The 25,771-nt window shown below is 31.6% G+C and overlaps 1 protein-coding gene across 2 annotated transcripts in view; it reads left to right on the forward strand.

The window, feature by feature from the left end:
- Positions 1-25,771, forward strand: part of LOC143078984 (dopamine D2-like receptor) — a 162,594-nt gene that overhangs the window by 98,678 nt on the left and 38,145 nt on the right. The gene's annotated exons all lie outside the window — the stretch shown is intronic.

Here is a 25,771-nt window from a genome sequence, read left to right on the forward strand (position 1 = left end):
GGCAGAGGGAGCAAAGTATGATCGTCATACTAAACTCCAAATAGTACACAAGAAACTAAAATTAAAAATAGTACAAGACTAACAAAGGCCAGAGGCTCCTGACTTGAGACAGGCGCAAAAATAGTGGGGTTAAACATGTTTGTGAGATCACAACCCTCCCCCTATACCTCTAGCCAATGAAGAAAAGTAAACGCATAACAATACGCACATTAAAATTCAGTTAAAGAGAAGTCCGAGTCTGATGTCAGAAGATGTGACTAAAGAAAATAAACAAAATGACAATAATACATAAATAACAACAGACTACTAGCAGTTAACTGACATGCCAGCTCCAGACTTCAATTAAACTGATACTATACACATAAGTAGTATAATACTTGTCATCAAGAGATGTCGGAACGACCAATCAAACCTAAATTACAACCTATTGCTGGTCCATAAAGCTCAAATGACGATATTTTAGTGAACGATAGCAGAGATGACACAGGTGTGTCAATATACATGTATATAGGAAGATGTGGTATGAGTGCCAATGAGACAACTCTCCATCAACGTAAAAATCTATAAAAGTAAACCATTATAGGCCAAGGTACGGCCTTCAATACGGAGCCTTGGCTCACACCGAACAGCACGCTATAAAGGGCCCAAAAAAATACTAATGTTAAACCATTTAAACGGGAAAAACCAACGGTCTAATCTATATAAAAACGAGAAGCATGGTTGAGCCGTTAGAGCAAATGGATAAATACATTCAGACAAACAAAATCTAGGGAGTTTTTTTATATATTTTATGTGAAAATGACAATAATAATGATGGTCGTAGTGTGAACGTAGTAAGGTCGTGAGAAGAGCGTGATGAGGACGGCAAGGGCGTGCTAATCGTACTATGGTCGTGAACAGCGTGGTAAAGTCGTAGTGGAAGCGTAGTTGGGTCGCGATGAGAACGTGATGGTCGTAGTAAGGTCGTGATAACGTCGCTGTGAGATCGTAGCGCAATATCTCTCCGAATAGAATCACGCTTTCGCTACGCTCTCGCTTCGATTGTACAGCGACCTTTGCGATCTTACTACGATCTTAGTGCGCTCTCACTACGCTTTTACTACGACCTAATTTCGCCAAGACCGCACCACGATTGTCATGTTCAAAGTTGGCCACGCTCTTCACGATCTTGAAGACCTCACCACGACCGTGGTACGACCTTACTGCGACCTACACGATCGTACCACGACCATCAAAATTTGCATTTTTTTCACAGATCGTAGTGCGATCGTGGCCTAGTGGGACTGGGGTATAAGCACTTGAACACACCCGTGATATCGCGGATCCGTGACTGAATTATATAGCTATGCGTAAGCCTTATTTTAGTATTGGTATTTTCATCTGATAAAGTCATGCCGATTATAAAATGCACAGTTTTCGCTGCTTTCAAATATTTCTGTTTGAACCCGTCGACCTGGAACTTATCAATTATTGGTAATATAAATTATTTGGAAAACAAAAGGTCCTGGAATGGAATATTTTTTAATCGACATCATTGTCCTGTATTAGTTACAAATAAAGTTGAATTCTTTGATTCGCTGTTTTATGTCATGTCCGGAAACAAATTAAAAACTGTACCTATACGCCTTATTTTAAGTCCAGATTTTTAGTGTTCGTATTGTTATCTTAGAAAGTCTTACTGATTAAAATACTACAATAATGAACAATTTGACAATGATTGAATTAAGTAGTGTCAACCTTGTGATTATGATCCGTGTATAATAATATAGCAAAATCCCAACTACACCGTTTGGTGGTGCGCCTGTCAGATGCGGAACGTACAGATAAGGTTATAGGTAACAGGTGAATATACTATTGGTATCGGTATCGGATTCGACCCGGAACTTGTTAAATATTGGGAATATTAATTATTTGGAAAACAAAAGGGTCAGAGTGGTGGAATTTTTAATTTACACCATTGTCCTATATTAGCTATATATAAAGTTGAATTCTATGATTTGTTGTTTTTACCCAATGACGGCTGACAAATTGGACCTTGTTATTTTAGTATTATAGATACTCCAATTTCCTGTATTTGGTGGTATTCGGTCGACACCTGTATCAGTGTTCTGCTTCTAATTTTTGCCTGAAAAAATGCGTTAACAATTCGAAGGTCTTGATATAATACAAATGTACTCATCTGGCTTATAGATCGTAAACTATAACCTGAAAGTTTATGTTTTTAAAAACAGATATTTTCTTAACGTTGTACAAGGATATGTTAGTGTAAAACTTCGTTTGTTAACGTAAATACTTCAAGTTAATAATGTCACTCAACGTTATTTAGTTTTCTCGTAAATATTGTGTTTTTATTTTTATTGTAAATTCGAACAAATAAGTCTCTGGGGCATTCTGTATTTTGTGAACTAATATGACCAATAAATGTGATAAATTTTTCTGAAATAGTTTCGTTCTCTTACTCTTATATTAAATGGGGTCGTATTTTTAGACATTTTCTCAAATTTTGTTTTGTTTTACATTTCTATCCTTTGATAGACATAACGAACGACTTTCCCTCAAAAAATAAACAAAACAGAATTGTAATCAGTTTTATACAGAAACATTTTTTATCATAAAATTATGATTATGTTTTTTTTTCTGTATTACTTTGTAATCAATCAAATACCAGTGTTTTACATCGCTTTTCATCTAAATAAGATAATATAAATAACTTATCTTTTCTATAAGCATCTTTTTTCTCTCTCTTACTTCTTTTAGCAACAGGACATGTTTGATAGAAGAAACAATATTTAGAACGCAATATAAGACATGGGTTGCCCATAATAAGTTATTTCCGCTGTCATATCTTATTTTTGAAAACTAGTATGTATTCATATAACAAAGAAGATGTTGCCAATGAGACAACTATCCACAAAAGACGAAAATGACACAGACATTAACAACTATAGGTCACCATACGGCCTTCAACAATGAGCAAAGCCAATACCGCATAGTGGGCTATAAAAGGCCCCCGATAAGACAATGTAAAACAATTCAAACGAGAAAACTAACGGCCTTATTTATGCAAAAAAATGAACGAAAAACAAATATGTAACACATAAACAAACGACAACCACTGAATTACAGGCTCCTTCATGTTGTTGCACATTGTAATCGAAGTGATGCATAGTAAGTGTCGTCGTTCATATAAGCTAAATTTATATTGGTCAAAAGGGCTATTATCAATCTGTTGTGTTTGTATTTTTTTCTTAAGAACACCAAATTGTCGAATTGAGATCAAAGTTTGATTGTATAATTTTAAAAAAACACTTGCAGAGTTGAATATGGAGGTAAAATATAAAAAGGCTAAATCCGACTGAGACACCAATACCTATAATTTTTAAGGAATACATATATTAGCGATTATAACCTGAATTTCTTTAAAATTACTAGAAATAGAAAATAATATAATGGGTTCATACAAACAATATTACTCTTTTTTTATTACAAATTTAAGTTTAAGTCTCTTTGATTGATTTACACTTCATAAATTAACTTCGATAATCATTAAAGCATTCTTGATTAAAACTTTCGAACACAAAATATAGTATCATCTGAAACATTTGGCAAATTTGGACCAAACGTGAACGGTAATATTACATTATTAGCGATAATTTATAAGCATTGATTCCAACGACCTTGTAATCAAAAGGTACTTGGTGTTTGTAAAAGATCAAATATAGAGATTTAATCAACATTGCCTTCAACTAAAAACGCATTGAATTCTGTTTCAGAATTAATGCAATAAACATTTTCAGAATATGGGTCATGCGTTCCTGGTGAAGGTAAATCCAAAAACATCGTTATGGATGCTTATAATTTATAAAGTGTTGTTATCATTGTGCTACTCTTAAGGAACTACAATGTATGGATAACATTCCAAAATTACTTCTTGGGTTGAAAGCTTTAGAGAAATATGAAATAAAAAATACATCAATATCATATGTTGTAATTCATAGGTCAACCAAATAAATCATAAGTGCCTAGAAAATTTAACAATTGTTTCCTTCAGGGTCTTTCGTCAAAGCCAAACTAGTAAACACCCTCCCATCCTTCAATTTTCTAAGAAAAATGAAAGAAAAAAATGAAATCAATTTAATATAGAAACTAAAATTCAACATAACAAAAAATGAAAATTATGTTTTTTCTATTTTGTTTTATTAAACAATATGGTAGTGTTCAGTCTGTTCATTTAACTGGGATAATATTATTCGTTTTTGTTGATATCATATGTTTTGATGAAGATCTCGCCATTTTTTCCTCACCGATTTACTATTTAAAGATGAATTTCTGAAGCCTTTTATTGTTGTGCACCATTATATCACATTTGACCATATTCTTAGTCCGTTTTAGTTAACGTCAATTTTTGTTGCTTTCTTAGAATTGATAAAATCTATCTAATTACTTAATCAGTAACTCGATTTGAAAATACGCATTAAAGCTAGTAGTTTGTACGAGTTTAACCTTAAGAAATCGATATCTTTTAGATAAATGATTCACATTAATATTGGTCAAAATTTAATGTCTTTACTAAAATACAATAAATGATAGTTACAGAAAGACTTCTGAAATTAACCTTCAATTAGCCTTCATCGGAGTTTGATTTACTGTAAAAAAAAATCAAAGATAGCATAGATTATTTTCATACACAAGAAAATTCAGAAAGTTTTACTTGAATTCGAATGTGAAATAAAAAGTATGGATAATAAACGATAAAGATCAACAAATGTCCACAACTCCTCAAAACAATTATTAAGCGGTATATGTTGTTCTTCAAGGAAAATTCTAAAAAAAATATTGAATGGCATCTACAACAAAAAGTGAAATTACAAAATAACTAAACTCCGAGAAAAATTGAAAACGGAAAGTTCTAAATTAAATGGCAAAATCAAATGCTAGAACACATCAAACGAATGAATTGTCATATTCCTGACTTGGTACAAGCGTTTCCTTAGGTGGAAATGGCGGATTAAACCTGGTTTTATTGCTAGCTAAACCTCTCACTTTTATGACAATCGCATGACATTCCATTATATTGGCATCTACAACCAACATAGACAAACAAACAAGATCGTACATCAGTAAAACTTTGGTAGTACATTTAGAAAATTCACCTGTTTTCAAATTTGCCAAATAATAATCAAGATCATGTAAAATTTACCACAAGTGCTGTTTAGATACTGAAATGTTTGTCTGGTCTGCGAATTTACCAATTATGTCTTATACCAATATTGCACCATTGTTTCTGAGCATGATGGGTGATGCATACAAAGAATTGCGTGTTTGCAATTTCGTCGCGCTTGTTCTTGCGCTCTCCTTTAAAGTTAGTACGACTCCCTTAGTTTTCTGTATTTTACCCTGAATTCATTCTAAAAAAAATAAACAAATTTTATTAAACATCAGTAAAGTTATTGTTGCCGCTAATTGATCCATCTGTATAGGTATTTAAAATGCACAATGTATAAAATTGAGAAAGGAAATGGTGAATATGTCAAAGCGACAACCACCCGACCATAGAGCAAACAACAGCCGAAGGCAACCAATGGGTCTTCAATGTAGCGAGAATTCCCGCACCCGTAGGTGTCCTTCAGCTGGCCCCTAAAATATGCATAATAGTACAGTGATAATGGACGTCATACTAAACTCCGAATTATACACAAGAAACTAAAATTTAAAATCATACAAGACTAACAAAGGCCAGAGGCTCCTGACTTGGGACAGGCGCAAAATTGCGGCGGGGTTAAACATGTTTATGAGATCTCAACCCTCCCCCTATACCTCTAGCCAATGTAGAAAAGTAAAAGAATAACAATACGCACATTAAAATTCAGTTCAAGAGAAGTCCGAGTCTGATGTCAAAAGATGTAACAAAAGAAAATAAATAAAATGACAATAATACATAAATAACAACAGACTACTAGCAGTTAACTGACATGCCAGCTCCAGACCTCAATTAAACTGATTGAAAGATTATGTCTTCATCATATGAATATCAGGTACAATCCCTCCCGTTAGGGGTTTAGTATCATACTATCATAAAATATATGAAAAGAACATAACCCGTGTCATGCCAACAACTGTTTTTTTAGAAGTAAATGTGTTTAGTTCCGATGCAAAGACCCTATCAGTGAATCAATGTTAAAGCCAAAATATGCAATCTTTAATGACCTGACAACAGTATCGTAACTATATCCCCTTTTAATAAGTCTATTTAAAGGTTTTGTTAGTTTCTGAGGAGAATACTGACATTTTTGTGCTTTATAAAGAATATTTCCATAAAATTTTGGATGTGAAATACCTGAACGTATAAGATGTCTGCATGTTGAGTTATATTTACGAATTATTTCCTTATACCGGTGATAAAATTTAGTAAATGTTTTGACCAGTTTGTGATATCGAAAACCCTGGTGTAATAATTTTTCAGTAATACATAAATTTCTCTCGCTAAAATCTAATACATTGTTACATACACGAGCGAATCGTACAAGTTGAGATATATAAACACCATAAGATGGTGACAAGGGAACGTCACCATCTAAAAATGGATAATTAACAATAGGAAATGAAAAATCATCTCTTTTATCATAAATTTTTGTATTAAGCTTCCCGTTTATGATATAGATATCAAGATCGAGGAAAGGGCAGTGGTCATTGTTATCATTAGCTTTATTTAAAGTAAGTTCTACAGGATAAATTTCTTTAGTATACATACTGAAGTCGTCATTATTTAGAGCCAATATATCATCCAAATATCTAAAAGTATTGTTAAATTTTTGTATCAAATGTTGTTTTGATGGGTCTTTGCTAATTTTAGTCATAAATGTGTTTATTTGTTCTAAAATTCTTTGCTGTTGTTTGAATTTCATGTTACAAAAAAGAAACTTTCATTCTATGAAATTTTGTAAGATTATATGTATGACTATAGAATAAGGCTACAGTGCGAATGCATTCAATGGCAATAGGCCTTTTTATATTAAAATTTGCAGGTATGCTTAGTGTACATCATAGCATTTACATCGCATCTAAAGATTCATACAAGGATGTGTCCTTTTCATCAACTTCGATTAAATATATCAATGTCTAAAATATTATCTACGTTTATGTTTTTTAATTTACCAGAAGGTTGTAATGAAAAAAATGATGGCCGTCGGCTGGTATCTGCTCTTTATTCCGGTTGTTGTCTCTTTGATTTATTCTCCTTTTTCATTTTCAATTTCATAACTTTTGGCTAGCACAAATTGTATAGCATGTATGTCTTTACTTTTGAATAGCAGTATACTACTGTTGCCTTCATTTTCTTGTTCATTCCAATTGTCGGTGTATTTTATTGTCCTGTCTGCATGTGTTCAGTTTAGTTATTTTGTGGACTGGTATTTCGTTTTTCTAGAATCTGCTTTGTTAAGTAGTGTCTGTTAATTATATTGTTTATTACACATCCTTAGAAATGGGTATACAATTTCAATTAAACAATCCCTGATATCGTAATCCCCTCATAGATTTATGTTTTCTAAATGACAAGAGAAGACATTTGTGTAAAAGAAACTTATCACATCAAAAATTAAGTGGCACAAAAGTAGCATTGGCGCAAATTATTTCGATTTTGGCGTAAATGGATGGCGGCAATGATGTCAAAGTTATATATGACGCAAAAATTATTCCAGAAACCATAAACAAAAATCCACTGATGACTGAATATTTTTGATTTCACAAAACAATATAAGAATGCAAAGCTGTCTTTTTTGTTCTTAATGACAATTGACTACCTGTTAGCATTTGTTTTAATTATTGCAAGGTTAAACAATAAAGAGCCAGTATGCAATGGTTAACCATGTTATTGAATTAAAGCTTGTTCGGCAAAGAAATGTTTGAAACAGAAAGAATGACTTTGAAAGATAATAAAACGTTAAGGCATTTAGCTATTAAACTTGATTTAATCAGCTTTGCCTAGTAGTTATAAAATACTGAAAACGATATAAGGAAGATCAATTTATGGTACAACTGCACCAACAAAAACAAAAAAAAAAACCACAACAAAAACACGTTTAACTTTTCATATAACTGTTTGTCCAAATTATGAATCGGTATGGGTTGGCTTCTTGAAACTGGTTTTACTCGCCAAAATCTGTATGTGCCGTTCCCAAGTCAGGAGCCTGTAATTCAATAGCTGGCGTTTTCTGCTGTATATCATACTTTGTATTCATTTTGTACATAAATCAGGCCGTTAGTTTTCCAGTTTGAATTGTTTTGCATTTGTCCTTTCTGAATCATTTAAAGATGCCTGTGGTTTTACGCTTTGTGCTTAAAGGACTTACGGTGACCTAAAGTTGTTAATTTCTGTTTCATTTTGATTTCGTGTGATGAGCTGTCTCATTGGCAATCATAACACATCTTTTTATATGTTTATATATGGAACCTAATTGCAGTTGATAAGAGTAATATCAAATTATATATATCAAATTTACTTATCTTGATGATCATATATACTATTGTGTGTCTGTTTGTCATTTTCTTTGTTAGACACGGCGTAGTCAGTTTGTTTTCGATATATAAGTTTGACTATCCCTCTGGTATCTTTCGCCCCTATAATATACAGAAGAAAAATATATATATATCCAAATTGTTAGCTAGCTATAAAACTAGGTTCAATCCACCATTTTCTACATAAGAAAATGCCTGTACCAAGAATGGAGTATGACATTTGTTACCCATTCGTTTGATGTGTTTGTGCTTTTGATTTTGCAATTTGATTAGGGACTTTACTTTTGAATTTTCCTCGAAGTTCAGTATTTTTCTGATTTTACTTTTTATTAAACTTCATGCTATTACATGTAAATGTTATCAGACATGATATATTAATTGGTTCTCAGTTAGCAACTTATTCATTTTTGAATGTATTGCCTTTAAATAATCTGATATCCTTTGTATTGCCCTTTTTCAGCACTCCATTGTTAAACAATAAAATCTAATTTTAGTGTAGTGCAGTAAATTTTTGCATTCTTGTACTGACTTTGATTATTTGAAGTAATAATTTGCTAAACGAAAACCCTTACTATTACAAGTTATCACTCCAAGGTATTCGCGCGCACTCAAATATATATATATGGCAAAACTGGTTCCAAATCAACTATGAGTAAGCATTGAAACTGATAATCATAAAAACAGGATTAAAGTGACCATAATGAAATTATACCAGATGTTTAATATTAGTTATGTACTTTTGGTTGCAATTAATAATCTGTTAAACTGATTTACCTGGCCATTAAACCTACATCTATAAGTATGAAATAATTTACCGCTAAATTAATTCCTTTTATCGAACAGGTGTCCAAATTATTAAGATAATATAAAAAAGTTGTTGAACTGTTTGTTTACTGCCATTTGACTGCTACTTTTTGTTATATAGAGCACGTTAACCTATTCTAAACTGTAATTTAGGATTGATCGTGAGTCTCACATATCAACAGGAAGATTAAATAAATAATATCACATATCAATAAACATTATTGTTTTGTAAAGCTATATATAATTATCTTAATGATGTTTCGCAGAAGAAATAAACATTATATTTTATATTTTTAGTCAGCTGTTGATCAGCAATCTTTTTCTCTAATAGATAGAATTTAAGACTGCATGATATCTGATATTTCAATTTTTCGATGCCATTCTTCAATTTGTTGTAATTTAAACTGATAATGTATTGACCCAAGAGTTTTTTCATCATTGAAAACTGATAATTTCAAAGCAAGGTTAGTGAGTCGTTGTGTTATTTTTCAACAATAAATATTGTGATGTTGCTTTTGTAACTTCCTATTTTATTATCAAGGAGTAAGTCTTAAAAAGGATATTTGACTGGCGTGTAAAAGATGTACGAGTTGAAATGAAACTTTCTTATAATTGAAATAAATATATTTTCCCCATATGAATCAAGATTCAAATCTAATCTATTAGTTTTGTTTTTTTCGATGTATCAATGATCTGTCTCTATTTTCTATGATAATCATACCGATTTCATGCAGTTTTTCTATTGTCAACTCCTCTTAATCGTTGTCTGTGATAAATGAAAATAGTGTGTTTTACTATGCCTACTTATTTCTATTTTGACTTCATCTTTTCGTTTCTGTTTTGACTGTTCTAATTTCTATTTTGACTGTACTTACTGGTTTCTGTTTTGACTGTACCTACTAATTTCTATTTTGACAGTACCTACTAATTTCTATTTTGACTGTACCTTCAAGTTTTTGTTTTGACTGTACCAACTAATTTCTATCTTAACTGTATCGTCTAATTTTTGTTTAGACTGTACCTACACGTTTCTGTTTGACTGTAACTAACAATTTTCATTTTGACTGTACCTACTAATTTCTATTTTAACTGTACCTACTAATTTATGTTTGACTGTACCAACTAATTTCTATTTTAACTGTTTCAACTAATTTTGGTTTTGACTGTATCAACTAATTTCCATTTTGACTGTACCTACTAATTTTTATTTTGACTGTACCTACTAATTTCTGTTTTTACTGTACCTTCAAGTTTTTGTTTTGACTGTACCAACTAATTTCTATTTTAACTGTATCAACTAATTTTGGTTTTGACTATCAACCAGTTTATGTTTGACTGTAACTACTAATTTCTGGGTGTGACTGTACCTATTAAAACAAGTTGTTGTATAATTTGAAGGTTCTTATTTTCTTGTTAAAATTGTCGAAAAGTCATTTGAAACGACACTGAAGTTTACAAGAACCGAAATTAAAATAAATATGAACAATCAATTTAGATTGTGACGTCAATTTAAACCAATTTGAAACTTAAAAGTTAACCTTGAACAATTGACCTCTAACCAGCGGCAGACCAGTTTAGTCAGTTTTCACTGTTATATCAAAATCTTGCAAATCGATTAACTGCATTTCCAATAAATTTTAATGGGTTACAAACGTTATTTTATGTTTTGGGCCTAATTACAATCTCAATTAAAGTTTTGCTACTTCAAAGAGCAGAATGAAAATTAAATTCTGTATAATTACCGGTAAAAAGCCACAAAATCTACTGCTGATTAAGGCAGAAGTTAGAGGAAGGAAAATATAAGGAGTTATGGGAAGGAAAATCTAAAGATGCATCAAGAGTATAATTAATAAAACATAGTTAATGGACATATAAAACTAATGAAAAATAGGAATTCCAGGAATAGATTTCCAAAAACAACTTAAAAGAGACATGTTTTATAAAAATGAAAAAATGAAGATATAGGGTATACGGGTATTGGTACGGCAGTAATCAATCCAGAGAAGATGTCTAAAGGGTTACATACAGATTTCTACAATAGACCTATATCAGAAATGTATTATAGTCCCCGAGAGTATCACCAGCCCAGTTGTCACCACTTCGGTGTTGACATGAATATCAATTATATGGTCATTTTTATAAATTACCTGTTTACAAAATTATGTATTATGCGAAAAACTAAGGATTTTGTTTTTTTATCCCGGAATATATTTAATTAAGTCGTATTTGGCACAACTTTTTTCGAACTTTGGGTCCTCAATGCTTTTCAATTTTGTACTTGTTTGGCGTTATAACTATTTTGACCTGAGTGCACTGATGTATCTTATGTAGACAAAACGTGCGCCTGGCGTATAATAATGGTTCCTTTGATAACTGTTACCATATATCACAATGGTCTAAGCTCTCTCATCGATTTGCTTACATCAGCACTGTCTACATAGTGAAGCGAACATTGTTAAAGAAAGAAAACATTAACACATGTATTATGAAAGTCAAAAGTGCACATAAGATATTTCTATTGAAGATCCGGAGCGAAATTAGTATGTTATCTATAAAATATACTGCTTCCAATACTGCTGAGATATTTAAGATCAAATAAATCAATGATAAATAGTTTTCTTTTTGTTTTTGGTACGATTGTTGGGTTATTCGAAACATTTGAAATTTTAAGATTGGAAAAAAGAAAATTTCAGAACAATTATTTTTTGGAGACCACAAATTGTCTCAAAGTAGTCCTAATGAGTGTATCATTTCAATAATATATTCGATATTTCCGGTTTCACTCACTTGATTACAACTAAATCTATATATATATATATATATATATATATACATACATATATTCGTTCATGAAATATCAGTTATTGTCAAGCATGTCAAATATGACATCTTCATAATGACTTTTTGTCATTGTGACGTCTCAAGAGACTAAATGATACAGAAATTAAAGAGTAAAGGTCACCCTACTAGGTTTTACATAGGAAGAACGTAAATGAATTAACTTAAAACTACTAATTTATGTTCAAAGATAAGCACAAACTGGCACTATACAGGATGGTTGTAGCGTAGACAGTATTAGACAAGTTGTAAATACAGTAAAAAAGTTGATGTGATAGGATTGCATATGTAACATATATTTATCAGTTACCACGTCACAGACATAGATGTGAACAATTATAGGCCAAAGTAAGCAAACCTTATATTGTTTAGTTTTAGTAAGATATAAAAGGCCAATGACAAGAAAGTCTGTCGATTAGATTACATCCTAGGACAAAAACTGATAATTTTAAAAGTTCAATCAAAGAAAGACCTACGTTAAATCCAGTTCTCATTCCAGTAATATAATGGTTATCAAAATTATGCACTTATTTTGCAAACCAAGTGAAAAAAACATATACTACAAGACTGTAATTATGTCAAACGTTATCAGTAAATGGGAAAGAAAGAGAATGCAGAACTTCTATGTCATTTGGTCTCTAGTGAAAAGTTGCCTCATTTGTAATCATACCATATCCTGTTTTTTAAATTTATAATTCATGTTCTTCTTGTTTCCTGTAAAGAAGTGTATCGGGTTCATTAACAATTAACGCTGTCATCATAGTAAATGATGTGTTTTTATAATTTATTAAACAAAGTTGAATCTATTTAAAAAAAAAACTCTGATAGGTTTATGGTCTTGAGTAAGCATGTCAGTAACTACTAGTAGTCCTTTGTTATTTTATGTATCATTGTCATTTTGCTGAGTTTCTTCTGTTACCTATTCGAACATTGAACTCGAACTTCCTTTAAATATTTGTTTTGTGCGTTTTGCTGTGTGTTTGTTTATTCCTCATTGGCTAGAGATTTAGGGCGAAGTTGGAGATATCACAAAGAATGTTTATATGTCATTATAACTTCAACTGCGATATTGAATCTTTTAACGCTTCAGGTCAAAGCAAAACATGATAGAAACATAATAGAAATGCACCATAGGATGTTATATGACGCAGTTATTTCCTCTAACATAGCATTTTGGATGTCTTTGTTTTATTTCATTCTCGTCATCAATATGTTTCTGCGCATACCTGGTGCGTCATGGTAGCTCATACAACAATAAATTGAAAGATTGCGTCGTAATCTCATAGAATTAAAATGTTGAATTTATATTCCATATTCAGCAGACGACTTGACAATCTGACGTCAAAACAATGCTTTGTTTTGATTTATATTTTCTTAACCTGTCATTTGTTGGCCATTTCTGTTTGTTATTGATGGTTATAAGTCATGACAAATCAAGACAATTGATATGAATGTAATGTCAGCATTGTTTTTATACCAGAACACGACAGGTCATAAAAAAAGTTAGCACACAGAAGTGGGTCTCTTTTCTTTGTTAAATCGTTGATGTATCTTTACGAAAGTTTAATTATTTTCTTTTAGCAAATACATTTTAACAAAAGGAGATGCTGCTTATGTGTCAACGAGCCAGTAATGCAACGTATAAGAAGCAGAAATAACCTGTTGAAATCATTTCCTGTTATGATTTGTTTATTATAAGTCTTCATGCAGTTCATGGATGTTTTGAGAAAAAAGTTCGCATAGACTTGAATAATACCGTAGCGGTTGTGCTACAAATCGAGACATTAAAAACGTAGTACGAAATCGTGGTATCACAAAAATTTACATTCATTTGTCGAATTTTCAATTCTAGGAGCAGATTGCTGGTATGCACTGCTGCTCTCTTAATCAATGTATTAGTAACCCGGAATAAGGCAAATAGTTTTCAAAGTTACCAGGATTATAATTTAGTACGTCAGACGCGCGTTTTGTCTACATAAGACTCACAAGTGACGCTCATATCAAAATAGTCATAAAAGCCACACAAGTACAAAGTTGAAGAGCATTGAGGATGCAAAATTCCCCAAAATTGTGCCAAATACGGCTAAGGTAATCTATTCCGGAATAAGAAAATTCTTAGTTCGAAAAATTAAAAGTTGTGTTACCTAATAACAGTTGGTCCTGGATAAGAATGTTTTGATTAATAAAAAAAACAGATGGGATACAATGTAGCAAGTGAAGTTATATTAACAGAATGTACAATACTAATGTTGGATTGTAAAACAAATAAGCTTTACTTTCATACCATATCGATGTAAAACATTGTAAGCTATTTATAGTTGATCCTTTCGAGCATCCGTTCGATTGCCTTTTCCGCTACTGTTTTTTAAAAACAGACTTAAATAATTGAGTTTTATTGGGGAATTAATCAAAATAAATTTGATTGATTGACAGCCCATTGGGATATAAAGAATTATGTCTGATATAAATGGTTGTCTTTTACTTAAATAATTTAAATTTGAAATAGAAAATCTCATTCATGTGTCAATTTCTATTGTCGCTTGGTGATATCCATATTATGATTCCATGATGTAGAAAAATCGTTAAGTAAAATTGGAGTTTGATCGTTGATCTCTGGTCAAAGCAGATTAATTCTGCGAGAGAAGAACAATGATCGTCACCGTGTATATACCATTGTGATTGATGTAAAAATTGGAGATGTCATCAATAAATAAAGATTTGTCCACAATCAGAGGGGATCATTACTGAGGACCACCTGTCTATGTCATCAAAACAAAGTTTGTTACTTGATAAAATTGATACTTGATCTCTAGACTTCTCTTAATTACACGACACTTTCCCGGATTCATCCTGAAAAATATCCGGAATTGAAATAAGACTTCGTAATAAAACTTTCATAACAAATTCGATTTTTCTTGGTTAATTGTTGGTCTTATAAAAATCCTGTCCGGAATTTGGCGTTGAAACCGTGATTAATGTTTTGGTGTTTTTGAATGTTATAAGTTAATTAATATGGTAGACCTATGTAATACTTGTTGAATGTTCTTTTAACGTAGCACTGAAAGTGCACCGACATTACATGTGCAGACAGCTCTTTGGCGGATCAGTGATCCATAAATAATAATGAAACGTTTGATGAGTATTTCGTTAAACAATTGATGACCGATCACCATTCAGTAATTCAATAAACTCATCAAACTTTCAAAGACCATTGCAATTTGCCACTCGTAGCTATAATATGCTTATCCTTTTTGAACAGAGCAAATAATGATCTGAGAAAGAAGACAAGCCTTTTCTATTACGTGGGAAAACGCAATTGTTCATTTGCATTTGCCAATTGAAAATGTCAATGACAATACTGTGGAAGATAAGTGATGGTTATCATAAGAAATATACAAATAGTAACAAGTACTTGCTGTGTACTTTGTTTTTGTTCAAGATATCAAAAATAACGAAGATCTTGATTGCTCAGTGGTCGTTTTTATTGGATTGCATATCACTTCTAGATAAACTCATCATAGATACCGGATTGAATTTTGTTTTTAAGCCATACGCGCGTTTCGTCTACAAAAGGCTCGTCAGTGACGCTCGAATACAAAAAGTTAGAAAGGCCGAATAAAGTACGAAGTTGAAGAGCATTAGGGACCAAAATTCCAAAAAGTTTTAATTTTCTTTTGTCCATGATACAAAGTTATATAAGCATTGTGAAGAACCAAAAAAAAAAAAGATAACATGACCGTTTTTGGTTATCCCTGGATTTGAAGACAACGCCATACTCCCTCCTTATTCATTGATTTTGTGTTTTATTATATTGGATACTTCTTCATATATACATATAAATACACCGTTTGTGTAACGTGTGCTCAACTATCATTCAAAAATATGTTTTGTATTTTATTGAAAACAGTTTTTTTTTCTCGTTTTAGTTTAATTTCAGGCTCTATACTTGAACTTGTACCACTGGTTTTGGTAGATAATATTCTTTGTTTGTAATAAAGATTACAATTCACCAAAAAAAAACAAATAATCTTTTTCATATTAATTACTCCATTATCCATACGTACATTATATCATAGGAATATTAATAACAGTTAAACGCCATCTGTACACCCTCAACATTACCAAGTGTCAATTACTATATCAAACATTTATCATTCAGCACTTAAAATTATCATTAATTTTAATTAAAATATTACGCAAGTTTCCAACTACAGTAACTGCTCGATCTGGGAAATAAAATAACGGAATAACTACGGATGTTTACAGATTTTGTTTTTGACGTTTTGTCAGCTATGTGGGATCCTTTGTTTTTATCGATATAGTGTCCTCAAATATTTTGTACTTTTGTAACATAAAGGTTAAAAATCCATCTCGGAAAATCTTACAAAAAAGTAAAATCACAAAAATACAAAACTCCGAGGAAAATTCAAAAAAGGAAAGTCCCTTTTCAAATGGCAAAATCAAAAGCTAAAACGCATAGAACGAATGGACATCAACTGTCGTATACATGACCTGGTATAGATATATCTTATGTAGAAAATGGTGAATAGGACCTAGTTTTAAAGCTAGCTACCCCTCTCACTTGTATGATAGACGCACCAAACTCAATTATATTGACGATGATGTGTGAAAAAAAACAAACAGACATAATAGGTAAAAATGTCAAAATTACGGGTACAGCAATTAGCATTGTGTTATAATGATCCGAATCACGATAAAAACAAACAAGTATGTAACAAAGAAGCACACAAAGGCATATAGACAAAACATATTAGCAATAATTATTAAAGACAAGAATACACAAATTTACCATAGTACAATAACACAATGACGGGATAAACAAGTTCAGAGCCACGTCATATGTATCCAAGAGACATAAAAGGGCATATAGACAAAGCCCATTTCCAAAAATAAAATACAAAAATACTTTACAATAGCACAATAACGGAATATGTAAGTATAGAGCAACGTTAAATGTAGCAAAGAGATTTAAAAGCCATATAGACAAAGCACACGAGCAACAATGAATGACAAGAATACAAGAATTATCATAGAACAATAAGACAATGAAAAGTATAAGTACAAAGTCACGTCAAATGGATATCAATAAAAATAGACTAAACAGTAATATAATTATAATAAAGACAAATAAAAGAGTACTTTAACACGTTATTAATATAACAAACAACGTCATTACCCAGAGTCTATACTTCATGTATATTGTGAGTAAAATTACACAAATACTAAACTCCGAGTAAAGGAAAGTCCCTTATCAAATGGCACACTCAAAAGCTCAAACACATCAAACGAATTGATAACAATAGAAAAACATTACATTGTACTCTGATTTACTCTGAGTTCAGTATTTTTGTGATTTTACTTTTTACTACTGTCGCCTTTATTTAAACACAATGCAATGTATTATATACTCATGTATCTATTATTTGACCAACATCCAACTAAGGTCTATATTTGAAATATGATCTATATAGCTGATATTGGATGTACATTAAATTTTGTAGATTATAATATAGCTACATGTATAAAGATGACATTGGCTATAAATCAGAGCAGTTGCATGCGTAGATTTAACGTGAAGGAAAATGGTAATCCGTTATATTGTCAAATCAGATTACAATTACTTGTAAAATATACATCTGCTACAGATTACCTTATATACATTCAACTTTTATATGATAGATCGGAATGGGGATCTGACATTCAAACTGGCAGTATAATCATACAGAAACCATTCAGACTTGACTTTTAGAAATTTTATTTTTCTTAACTAAAGAACATTGGGATATTTTCCTGATTTTTTCAACAATCTAAATCGCACTTTTATCAATTGGTGCATGCATAGATTATAAGTACATATTGTGGGTTAACAATCATGTCTTTTCAAAGAGACATAGTCTTACTTACACTTTCTACCACGTTGAACAATATTTCTATAAAAAGTGAATCCACAAAAATGCCTAACTCCAAGGAATATTCAAAATGGAAATCTCGTTATCAAATAGTAAAATTAAAAGCTGAAACACATCAAACAAATCGCAAACAACTGCCATATCCCTAACTTCAACAGACATTTCCTTATATAGAAAAAAAGGTTATTAATCTTGGTTTTTATCGCTTGTTTAACCTCTCATTTGTATGACAGTAAAAAAAATTCTCTCATTTTAGCGTGAACTCATCTTTCGTTCATTAATTTAGAGAGTATCTTTGTTAGATGTCCTTTTTCATTTCGTTTTATACATTTTCGCATTACTCATGTATGGCACTAAAGTTTATACTGTTCGTTCAAACTTAATGTTGCCTTACAGATTTAGATACATCGTAGTGTGTCTTAAATCTCTATCTTATTTGTTTCTCCTAATTTTTTATTAGTTTTAAAACGCCATAAGTGATGTAAGACAATCATAATTTGTGCAGATAAATTATGCAGGCAACTTTTAATAAATGTTTCTCCTGTTTTATAAAATTTATGTTAACATTTAATTCAATTGTTTGTTGCGAAATTGAATGCAAAACGAAGTTAGAGTTATTTAAATAGTTATAAATTACCAACCAAAAATAATTGTGTTGAGCATGACATACAATAACATACATTCAACAGTCAATTACAGAGAAAACTGTTGTTTAATGTCAGGAAAATATCGGCAACAAAACTGTTTTATGTGTCCAAACAACCAAATCGATGACGCAGTGCATTTTGTCTAATTACCCTGATTTTATAACTTCCGAATGGTATAAAATGGCGCTAACGGAGATGGTGAAACATCATCGAAGGTTTGGTTTGTAGCGTTTAAGGTATATTTGATTTCAATAAACATTAGTTATCAATATAGTGACTAGATCCAAATATAGATGGACCCGACATGGTTGTGGATAGTAAATAAATATAAACACTTTAACCAATATTTAGCAAGATTCGAAAGACAGACTTCAGATTAGGAACTACTTTTTCATAATACCTTCATGCTCTGAATATGGATGTTAATTACAATTTTAATAATGATAATAATAATAATGATGACTTTTATAATAATGATGACATCCGTGCACACATGTTCATGTGAAACCTTGATTTCTGTGCTCACAACACATATTCAAGGTAAAACCTTTTTTTATGCGTAAAACACAGGTTTCAGATAAAGCCTTGATTCTGATGCGTCAAACATATGTTTTAGGGAAATTCATGATTTCCATGTGCACAAAACATGTGTCAGGTAAAACCTTGATTTCCTTCACACAACCCATGTGCCGGGTAAGACCTTAATTTTCTTGGTAGCAACACATATGTCAGATAAAAACCTATATTTCCGTAGTCCCTGTACCTCAGGTAACACCTTTATTTCTGTGCGTACAAGACATGATTCGAATAACTTCCAATAACATACAGGTGTTTTATTGGAACCTTTCTCGAATATTATCTTGAAATTATATTAATAGATATTTTCGGATTGATTTTAAATAAGGAAGACTCTTTTATACCTAAAGGGATAGTCCTTGAATATGCATATACAATTTCCATAGCCTCTCAATAAAGTAAAAAGATGTAAATAACAGCAACTATATACATTTTAACATCAAAAGGCGAATATGTAGAGATAAACCGTGCTGCGAACTTCCTTCATATAATGATCTAAATCGCCCTAAGCCTAGAGAAGTTGACGAGAACATCAAAGATCTTCAATACCAAATAAAATAAAACTCAACAAAGAGATGATAACGCAACACAACTAGTAACAAGTTTTCTGACATATGGCGTGATTAAAGTAAAAGCACATGAAATATAAACAGATTAGATTCGTTTTAGAATAAACAATACATTCTTTTCACATTATTGTTTATCACATTGTCGTTTTGTTGTGGTCTCATTGATGTTAATTCGTGTATTCTGACAAAACATTAATTTTGATACTAGGGAGTTAAGTGTAGTATGTTGTTCATAAGTGTATCTCGTTTCTCGTTTTTTATATAGATTTTACCGTTGGTGGTTTTCTCGTTCGAATTGTTTTACACTAGTAATTTTTGGAACCCTATATAGTTTGATGTTAGGTGTGATCCTAAGCTCCATGTTGAAGACCGTACCTTGACCTATAATAGTTTACTTTTAAAAATTGTAACTTGGATGGAGAGTTGTCTCATTGGCACTAATACCACATCTTCCTATATCTATATAAACAATATCTAATATTTGTAAAATGTAGTTCAATCTCAACGTCTGAATGCACTACATTACCCACAAGTTATGTAATGACATGAAATTTCCAATATTAAAATTAGTTAATAACAGGTTGTCTTGTTTCAGATTTTAATTTCCCAACTTTATACCGTTTCATTGAATAAACAGTATTGAAACCACAATAAAACAAAGATATTAGTATCTTGTTGTTACATTGAGGCAATGAGCCATGTTTCAATTGAACCAAAGACTTGATGTATTTTCCATTAAATAATTTAATAGTTCCTAGAGTTTTAATTCCCAGAGTGTGGTATTAGATTTAAGAAATGAAATTAAAAGAACATTTTTCAATTCATTCATGCAATTTTAACGCGTCGTTTATATTTTTTGTGATTGAAACGAAAAGACCAATCTTATCATCGTGGTAAAGGTCAGGTCAAATTTTTTTCTTGCTTAAAATATGACATTTTGTAAACTAATCCGAGGTAATCAAAATGCTATAACTTTTTTTTTACTGTATATTAAGAGAGGTGAAGCCAAAGTAAGACGAATTTAACAAGAATGGTTAACGGATACACTTTCTGCGTACAGGGTAACGACGTTTCAGCGTTGGTCCCTTTAATTACATGAAATGAAAGTTAAGGCATGATTACAAAAAATACAAAATAAATAGTTTTGACACATTTTAACAGTGATGCTGATAACTGCACACCCTGCATTGACGAATAAAGTAATCTGCGAATCCTCATAGATTCTGATTTCAGACGACATGCATAAATCGACGTATTTTTTTTTTACTGATATTCAATTAATTTTGACCAAAGAGTGTGGTCAATGGTTTTCAAAATCCTTCGAAATAAAATGAATTTTAGTATACAAAATTATTTTTCATCTTTGGAAGCTACCAATTACTTCTGAAGCAAACAATCAATAGCCATAATAATTTAATAACTAGAATTTCGTTGATTTTTATACCAATTTTATAAATTCAGAACTAATTCGCTACATTTGTTGGTATATAGGTTTGCCCACCATAAATAGATGCATAACGCATAAAATAAAAATAAAATCTGGACCTTACAAAGAAGTATGATATATGAATTGGTTTGTGTTCAATATTAGCAAGTGTCTTGAAAAAAAGACCCAAGCGAACGTAAATTGATATGTCATGACATGCAACCAAACCACTGATGATAAACTTGCTGTAACAACACACTACCTTGTCGGGGGAAAGTAATTATAATAGTCATTCGATCTAGGTATATGCCATGTATTATTATTTTAAATTACGAAACAATAACGTCCTTTGATTATTTGTTTTCTAGTTAGTTCAGTATGATGTAAAGTCCTCTATGTTTTCCCCTGGTTTTTTTCACGTTCAATGAATTGTTCAGAAGAGTCTTACCAAATGACAATACCACAGAGTTAATTAGTATTACCGTATGCGTGCAGTCAAATATTGCAGACATGACAATGTTTAAGATGAACGCCGCATTGTTTAGTTTCACATTGTTTTTCACCATAACTTCGCATGCAATTTTTCTTTAATTTGACGTTGCAATGTTTCTATATTTTGACGTTGCAATATTTCTTTATTTTGACGTTGCAATGTTTCTATATTTTGACGTTGCAATTTTTCTTTATTTTGACGTTGCAATGCTTCTATATTTTGACGTTGTTACAATATTTCTATATTTTAACGTTGTTCACAGTGTTTCTATATGTTGACGTTGTTCACAGTGTTTTATATTTTGACGTTGTTCACAGTTTTGCTATAATTTGAAGTTGTTCACAGTATTTCAATATTTTGACGTTGTTCACAGTGTTTCTATATTTTGACGTTGTTTACAGTATTTCAATATTTTGACTTTGCAATAAGAAGATAGCTGAATTGTACTCAAAGCTCCGACGGCATCAATTGGTGAATTGACGCGTTATTACTACTCCATTCTAATGAAACTGATAAAAAAAAAACAACCTAAATTTATACATTTAAAATCTGTCATACGTCGCCTACGTTTGTGCGTACGTTTGCCTTATTTCCACATTTCAATGTTGATACATGTTGCCGGTGCAACGCTTCTATATTTTGACGTTGTGATGTTTGTAGTTTAACATAACTTGGCAAAACATATAGTATCTCTTATTTGTTATCTACAATATTTTGTTACATTTCAGTTAAATATTACAATATGGTTATCTCTTAGTTGGATTGTGTACTATTAATAATAAATGACATCATGATGGAGTTTAGTGAAAATATATACAACAAACAAGCACTGGTTTCTGGGACAGTTTCCCATAGGACCTACAAAATGATGGATAGAAACAAAACACATAAATATTGCAAGATATCATTAACACTAATGTCTCTGGGTCAGATTAATATCACTCTAAGGAAACTCATAACCTAGTTGGTATAAGTTTAATACGTCCATATGGTTTTTCCTGTGCTAATTGCATTATCCGTGTAATATCTGAAAACTCTGCACAAAAAATGGAAAATTATAAATCACCTTTAAGCGATATCAAGCGAATATTGTGTAATCATTTCAAAGAAATTGCCATTCCTGTGATATATTTCTTGATTGACAGTAAACGTAAAGCAAATTATATTTTAATGATTCCCACATCTTGAAAGTTGCATTTGATTTTTTTTCAACTTTCTATCAAAATGAGAAGTTTTCATTTCTACCTGATTATGCAGAAGCGCTGTCAAAGTTTTTGTACAGATTGACATGTCGTTAGAGATCATCCTTTACAACCCTCATCATCAATCAGTATACAATTTGTAACTACTTCAGGATTCATATCTTTACTTGCCATAATGTAATAGAATCGTTTTCATAACAGTGTGGACGAGACCATTTCTTGGCGCGCAGTTTACCAATTGATTTGGTAGGTCAGATTCAGTGAACGTTCATCTATAATGCTGAATTATTACATAGTACTTGTTATAGACATTTAAACTGTTTGATCGCCAATGGTTCTAAACGTAAATCAAATAATACGAATAACTAACAAAGGACTAAACCTTGTGTATATAAAAAAAGAAGATGTGGTATGATTGCCAATGAGACAACGATCCACAAAAGACCAAAATGACACAGACATTAACAACTATAGGTCACCGTACGGCCTTCAACAATGAGCAAAGCCCATACCGCATAGTGAGCTATAAAAGGCCCTGATAAGACTTGTGTGTTGATTTTAATATTGAGTACTTAAACATTCTTTTTTCTTCTCATGAACATGCATAAACTTTACTCTTTTATTTTATTTAAATCCTCAACGCAGACCTCGGACAGACTGATAGAGTGTTAAATCATTGTTATCGAAGGCTGATGACAAACAAGTTAAAGTTTCATGCTTCAGTATCATTACCAACATACTAAGTATTGCGGTTGTTCACACTGTTACGGGGGTACCTCTATCAGTAAGTGTTTGAAGTTTGATGAAGCAATAAGTATACCGGTACACGGAACTGGAGGGATTGTTGATGATTTTCATACGATGAAGATACAATCTTTCGCTCAGCTTAATTTAGGTCTCGAGCTTGCATGTCAGTAACGTAACTGCTTTTGTTTTATAATGTTTCAAAATCATATATATTTTGCTTAGTTAGTTCCATCTGTTGCATATTCTCATCGATTAAGACTTCTTTAAACTGAGTTTCTGAATTGGCTAGGGGTATAGGGGGAGGGTTGATATCTCACAAAACAAGTTTAACCCCACTGCATTTTGGCGCCTGTTCCAAATCAGATGCAGCTGGTCATTGTGAGTCTTGTGTGTATTTTTGATTTTGGTTCAATTATATGTTTCAGAGTTTAATGTGACGTATATTCTCGCTGAACTAATATACCTTATTGTTTATGTGCCAGTATTAAACTGCTAAGTTAAAGCTTTTTTTTTAATATTTCACTGGTCGAGATCAACCAAGATGAATATTAAGATGGTGTTGTTGATTGTCACTCAATTGCTGTTTGACATGACTTACACTGCAGTAACATTATGTTAACTTCTTGATACATATTTTTTTACTTCCCATTTTGTGTCCTTGTGAAGTACAGATATGCTTCAACTATAGTTTTAATATTGTATCGAGAACAAAGTGACGAATCCCCATTTCTATCAGTACAGGTGTACCGTGTGTAGTATAGTGCAAATTATGACTATTACATTTTCTCTTGTTAGATTTACGATTGTTCTAGTGTCATATAACATTTTCACAAATAAAACTTAATCTATAAAAAAATAAAAACAATGCACAAATTTGTCTGGATTCGGAAGAACAGCTGACATGTATACAACCAACACATGTTGATTAAGTAACTCTTCCTACCTGCTTCCAGGTGTGTTGTTTGTCTAACACCTTTAATTAACTTTTTCAGCTGCTATCGTAGTAGCATCGCAGCAGAACATACGTATAATTATCACCAACACCGATAAGAATTATTGGTTTAATGATTTTCATTCCCAATTATACAATGAATGGTCTGTGTACGTTCCGGTGATCTTGGCCTGTCTTAAATATATTAGATTATTAAATATATGCAAGTGTATCACATGGTTTTAATTAAAAAAATATATCCTTTACACTTATTTCTTGAACCAGGGTCGGATTCTGATGACCGTAAACAATCCTGTTTCTGAAACATTCCAGTTTCTGTTAATATTCTTAAAACATAAAAATTCCAGTTTCAGTATTGGTTTAGCTCATGCAGAAGACAGTACGGTATCTACACATGTACATGTCATTTGATCTCTGATGGAGAGTTAACACATTGGAAATCATACCACATCTTCTAACTTTGATATCAAATTTCAATCAATCTGTGTATACCAAATTCGATACAAAAAGTCAGAGTGATACCCCAAAACGTCTTATGTTTCATAAATCCAAGTATAAGATAACAGATAGTAATAATTTGAGTGTACATAAATTCATTTCTATTCCGTTATATTTGGGTTTTTTCCTTATCTATGTCTATCTTTAATAACTGTGGTTTGTAGGACAAGTTTGTAAAACAAGTTTGAAGAACTGGTTGGATAGTATCTATATATAAGTCTTTAGTGAGTACTGCACGAGCATTTCATAGGCTTGGATAATTTGTATCGAGGTGCTCACAGTAACTTTAAAGTAACAACACGTTCTGCATAGTATATAATTATTATTTATTTATAATGGTTTAGTTAAGAATAGCTAGATGTGTATTTGCTGGGATATATTGGTAATGTCTTGTTATCATAATTAAATGTTGTATCGCACAGAAAATAAGCTACTGCGAGCAAACCAAACCCCGAAGTTACTGCGAGCAAACCAAACCCCGAAGTTACTGCGAGCAAACCAAACCTACATTTTGACTTGCCTCTTATTTCGCCATGTAGATAGATTAGAAATGTTTTAAATTCGGACGAATT

The sequence above is a fragment of the Mytilus galloprovincialis genome, chromosome 6, assembly GCF_965363235.1.
Source record: "Mytilus galloprovincialis chromosome 6, xbMytGall1.hap1.1, whole genome shotgun sequence".
Taxonomy (NCBI): Eukaryota; Metazoa; Mollusca; class Bivalvia; order Mytilida; family Mytilidae; genus Mytilus; species Mytilus galloprovincialis.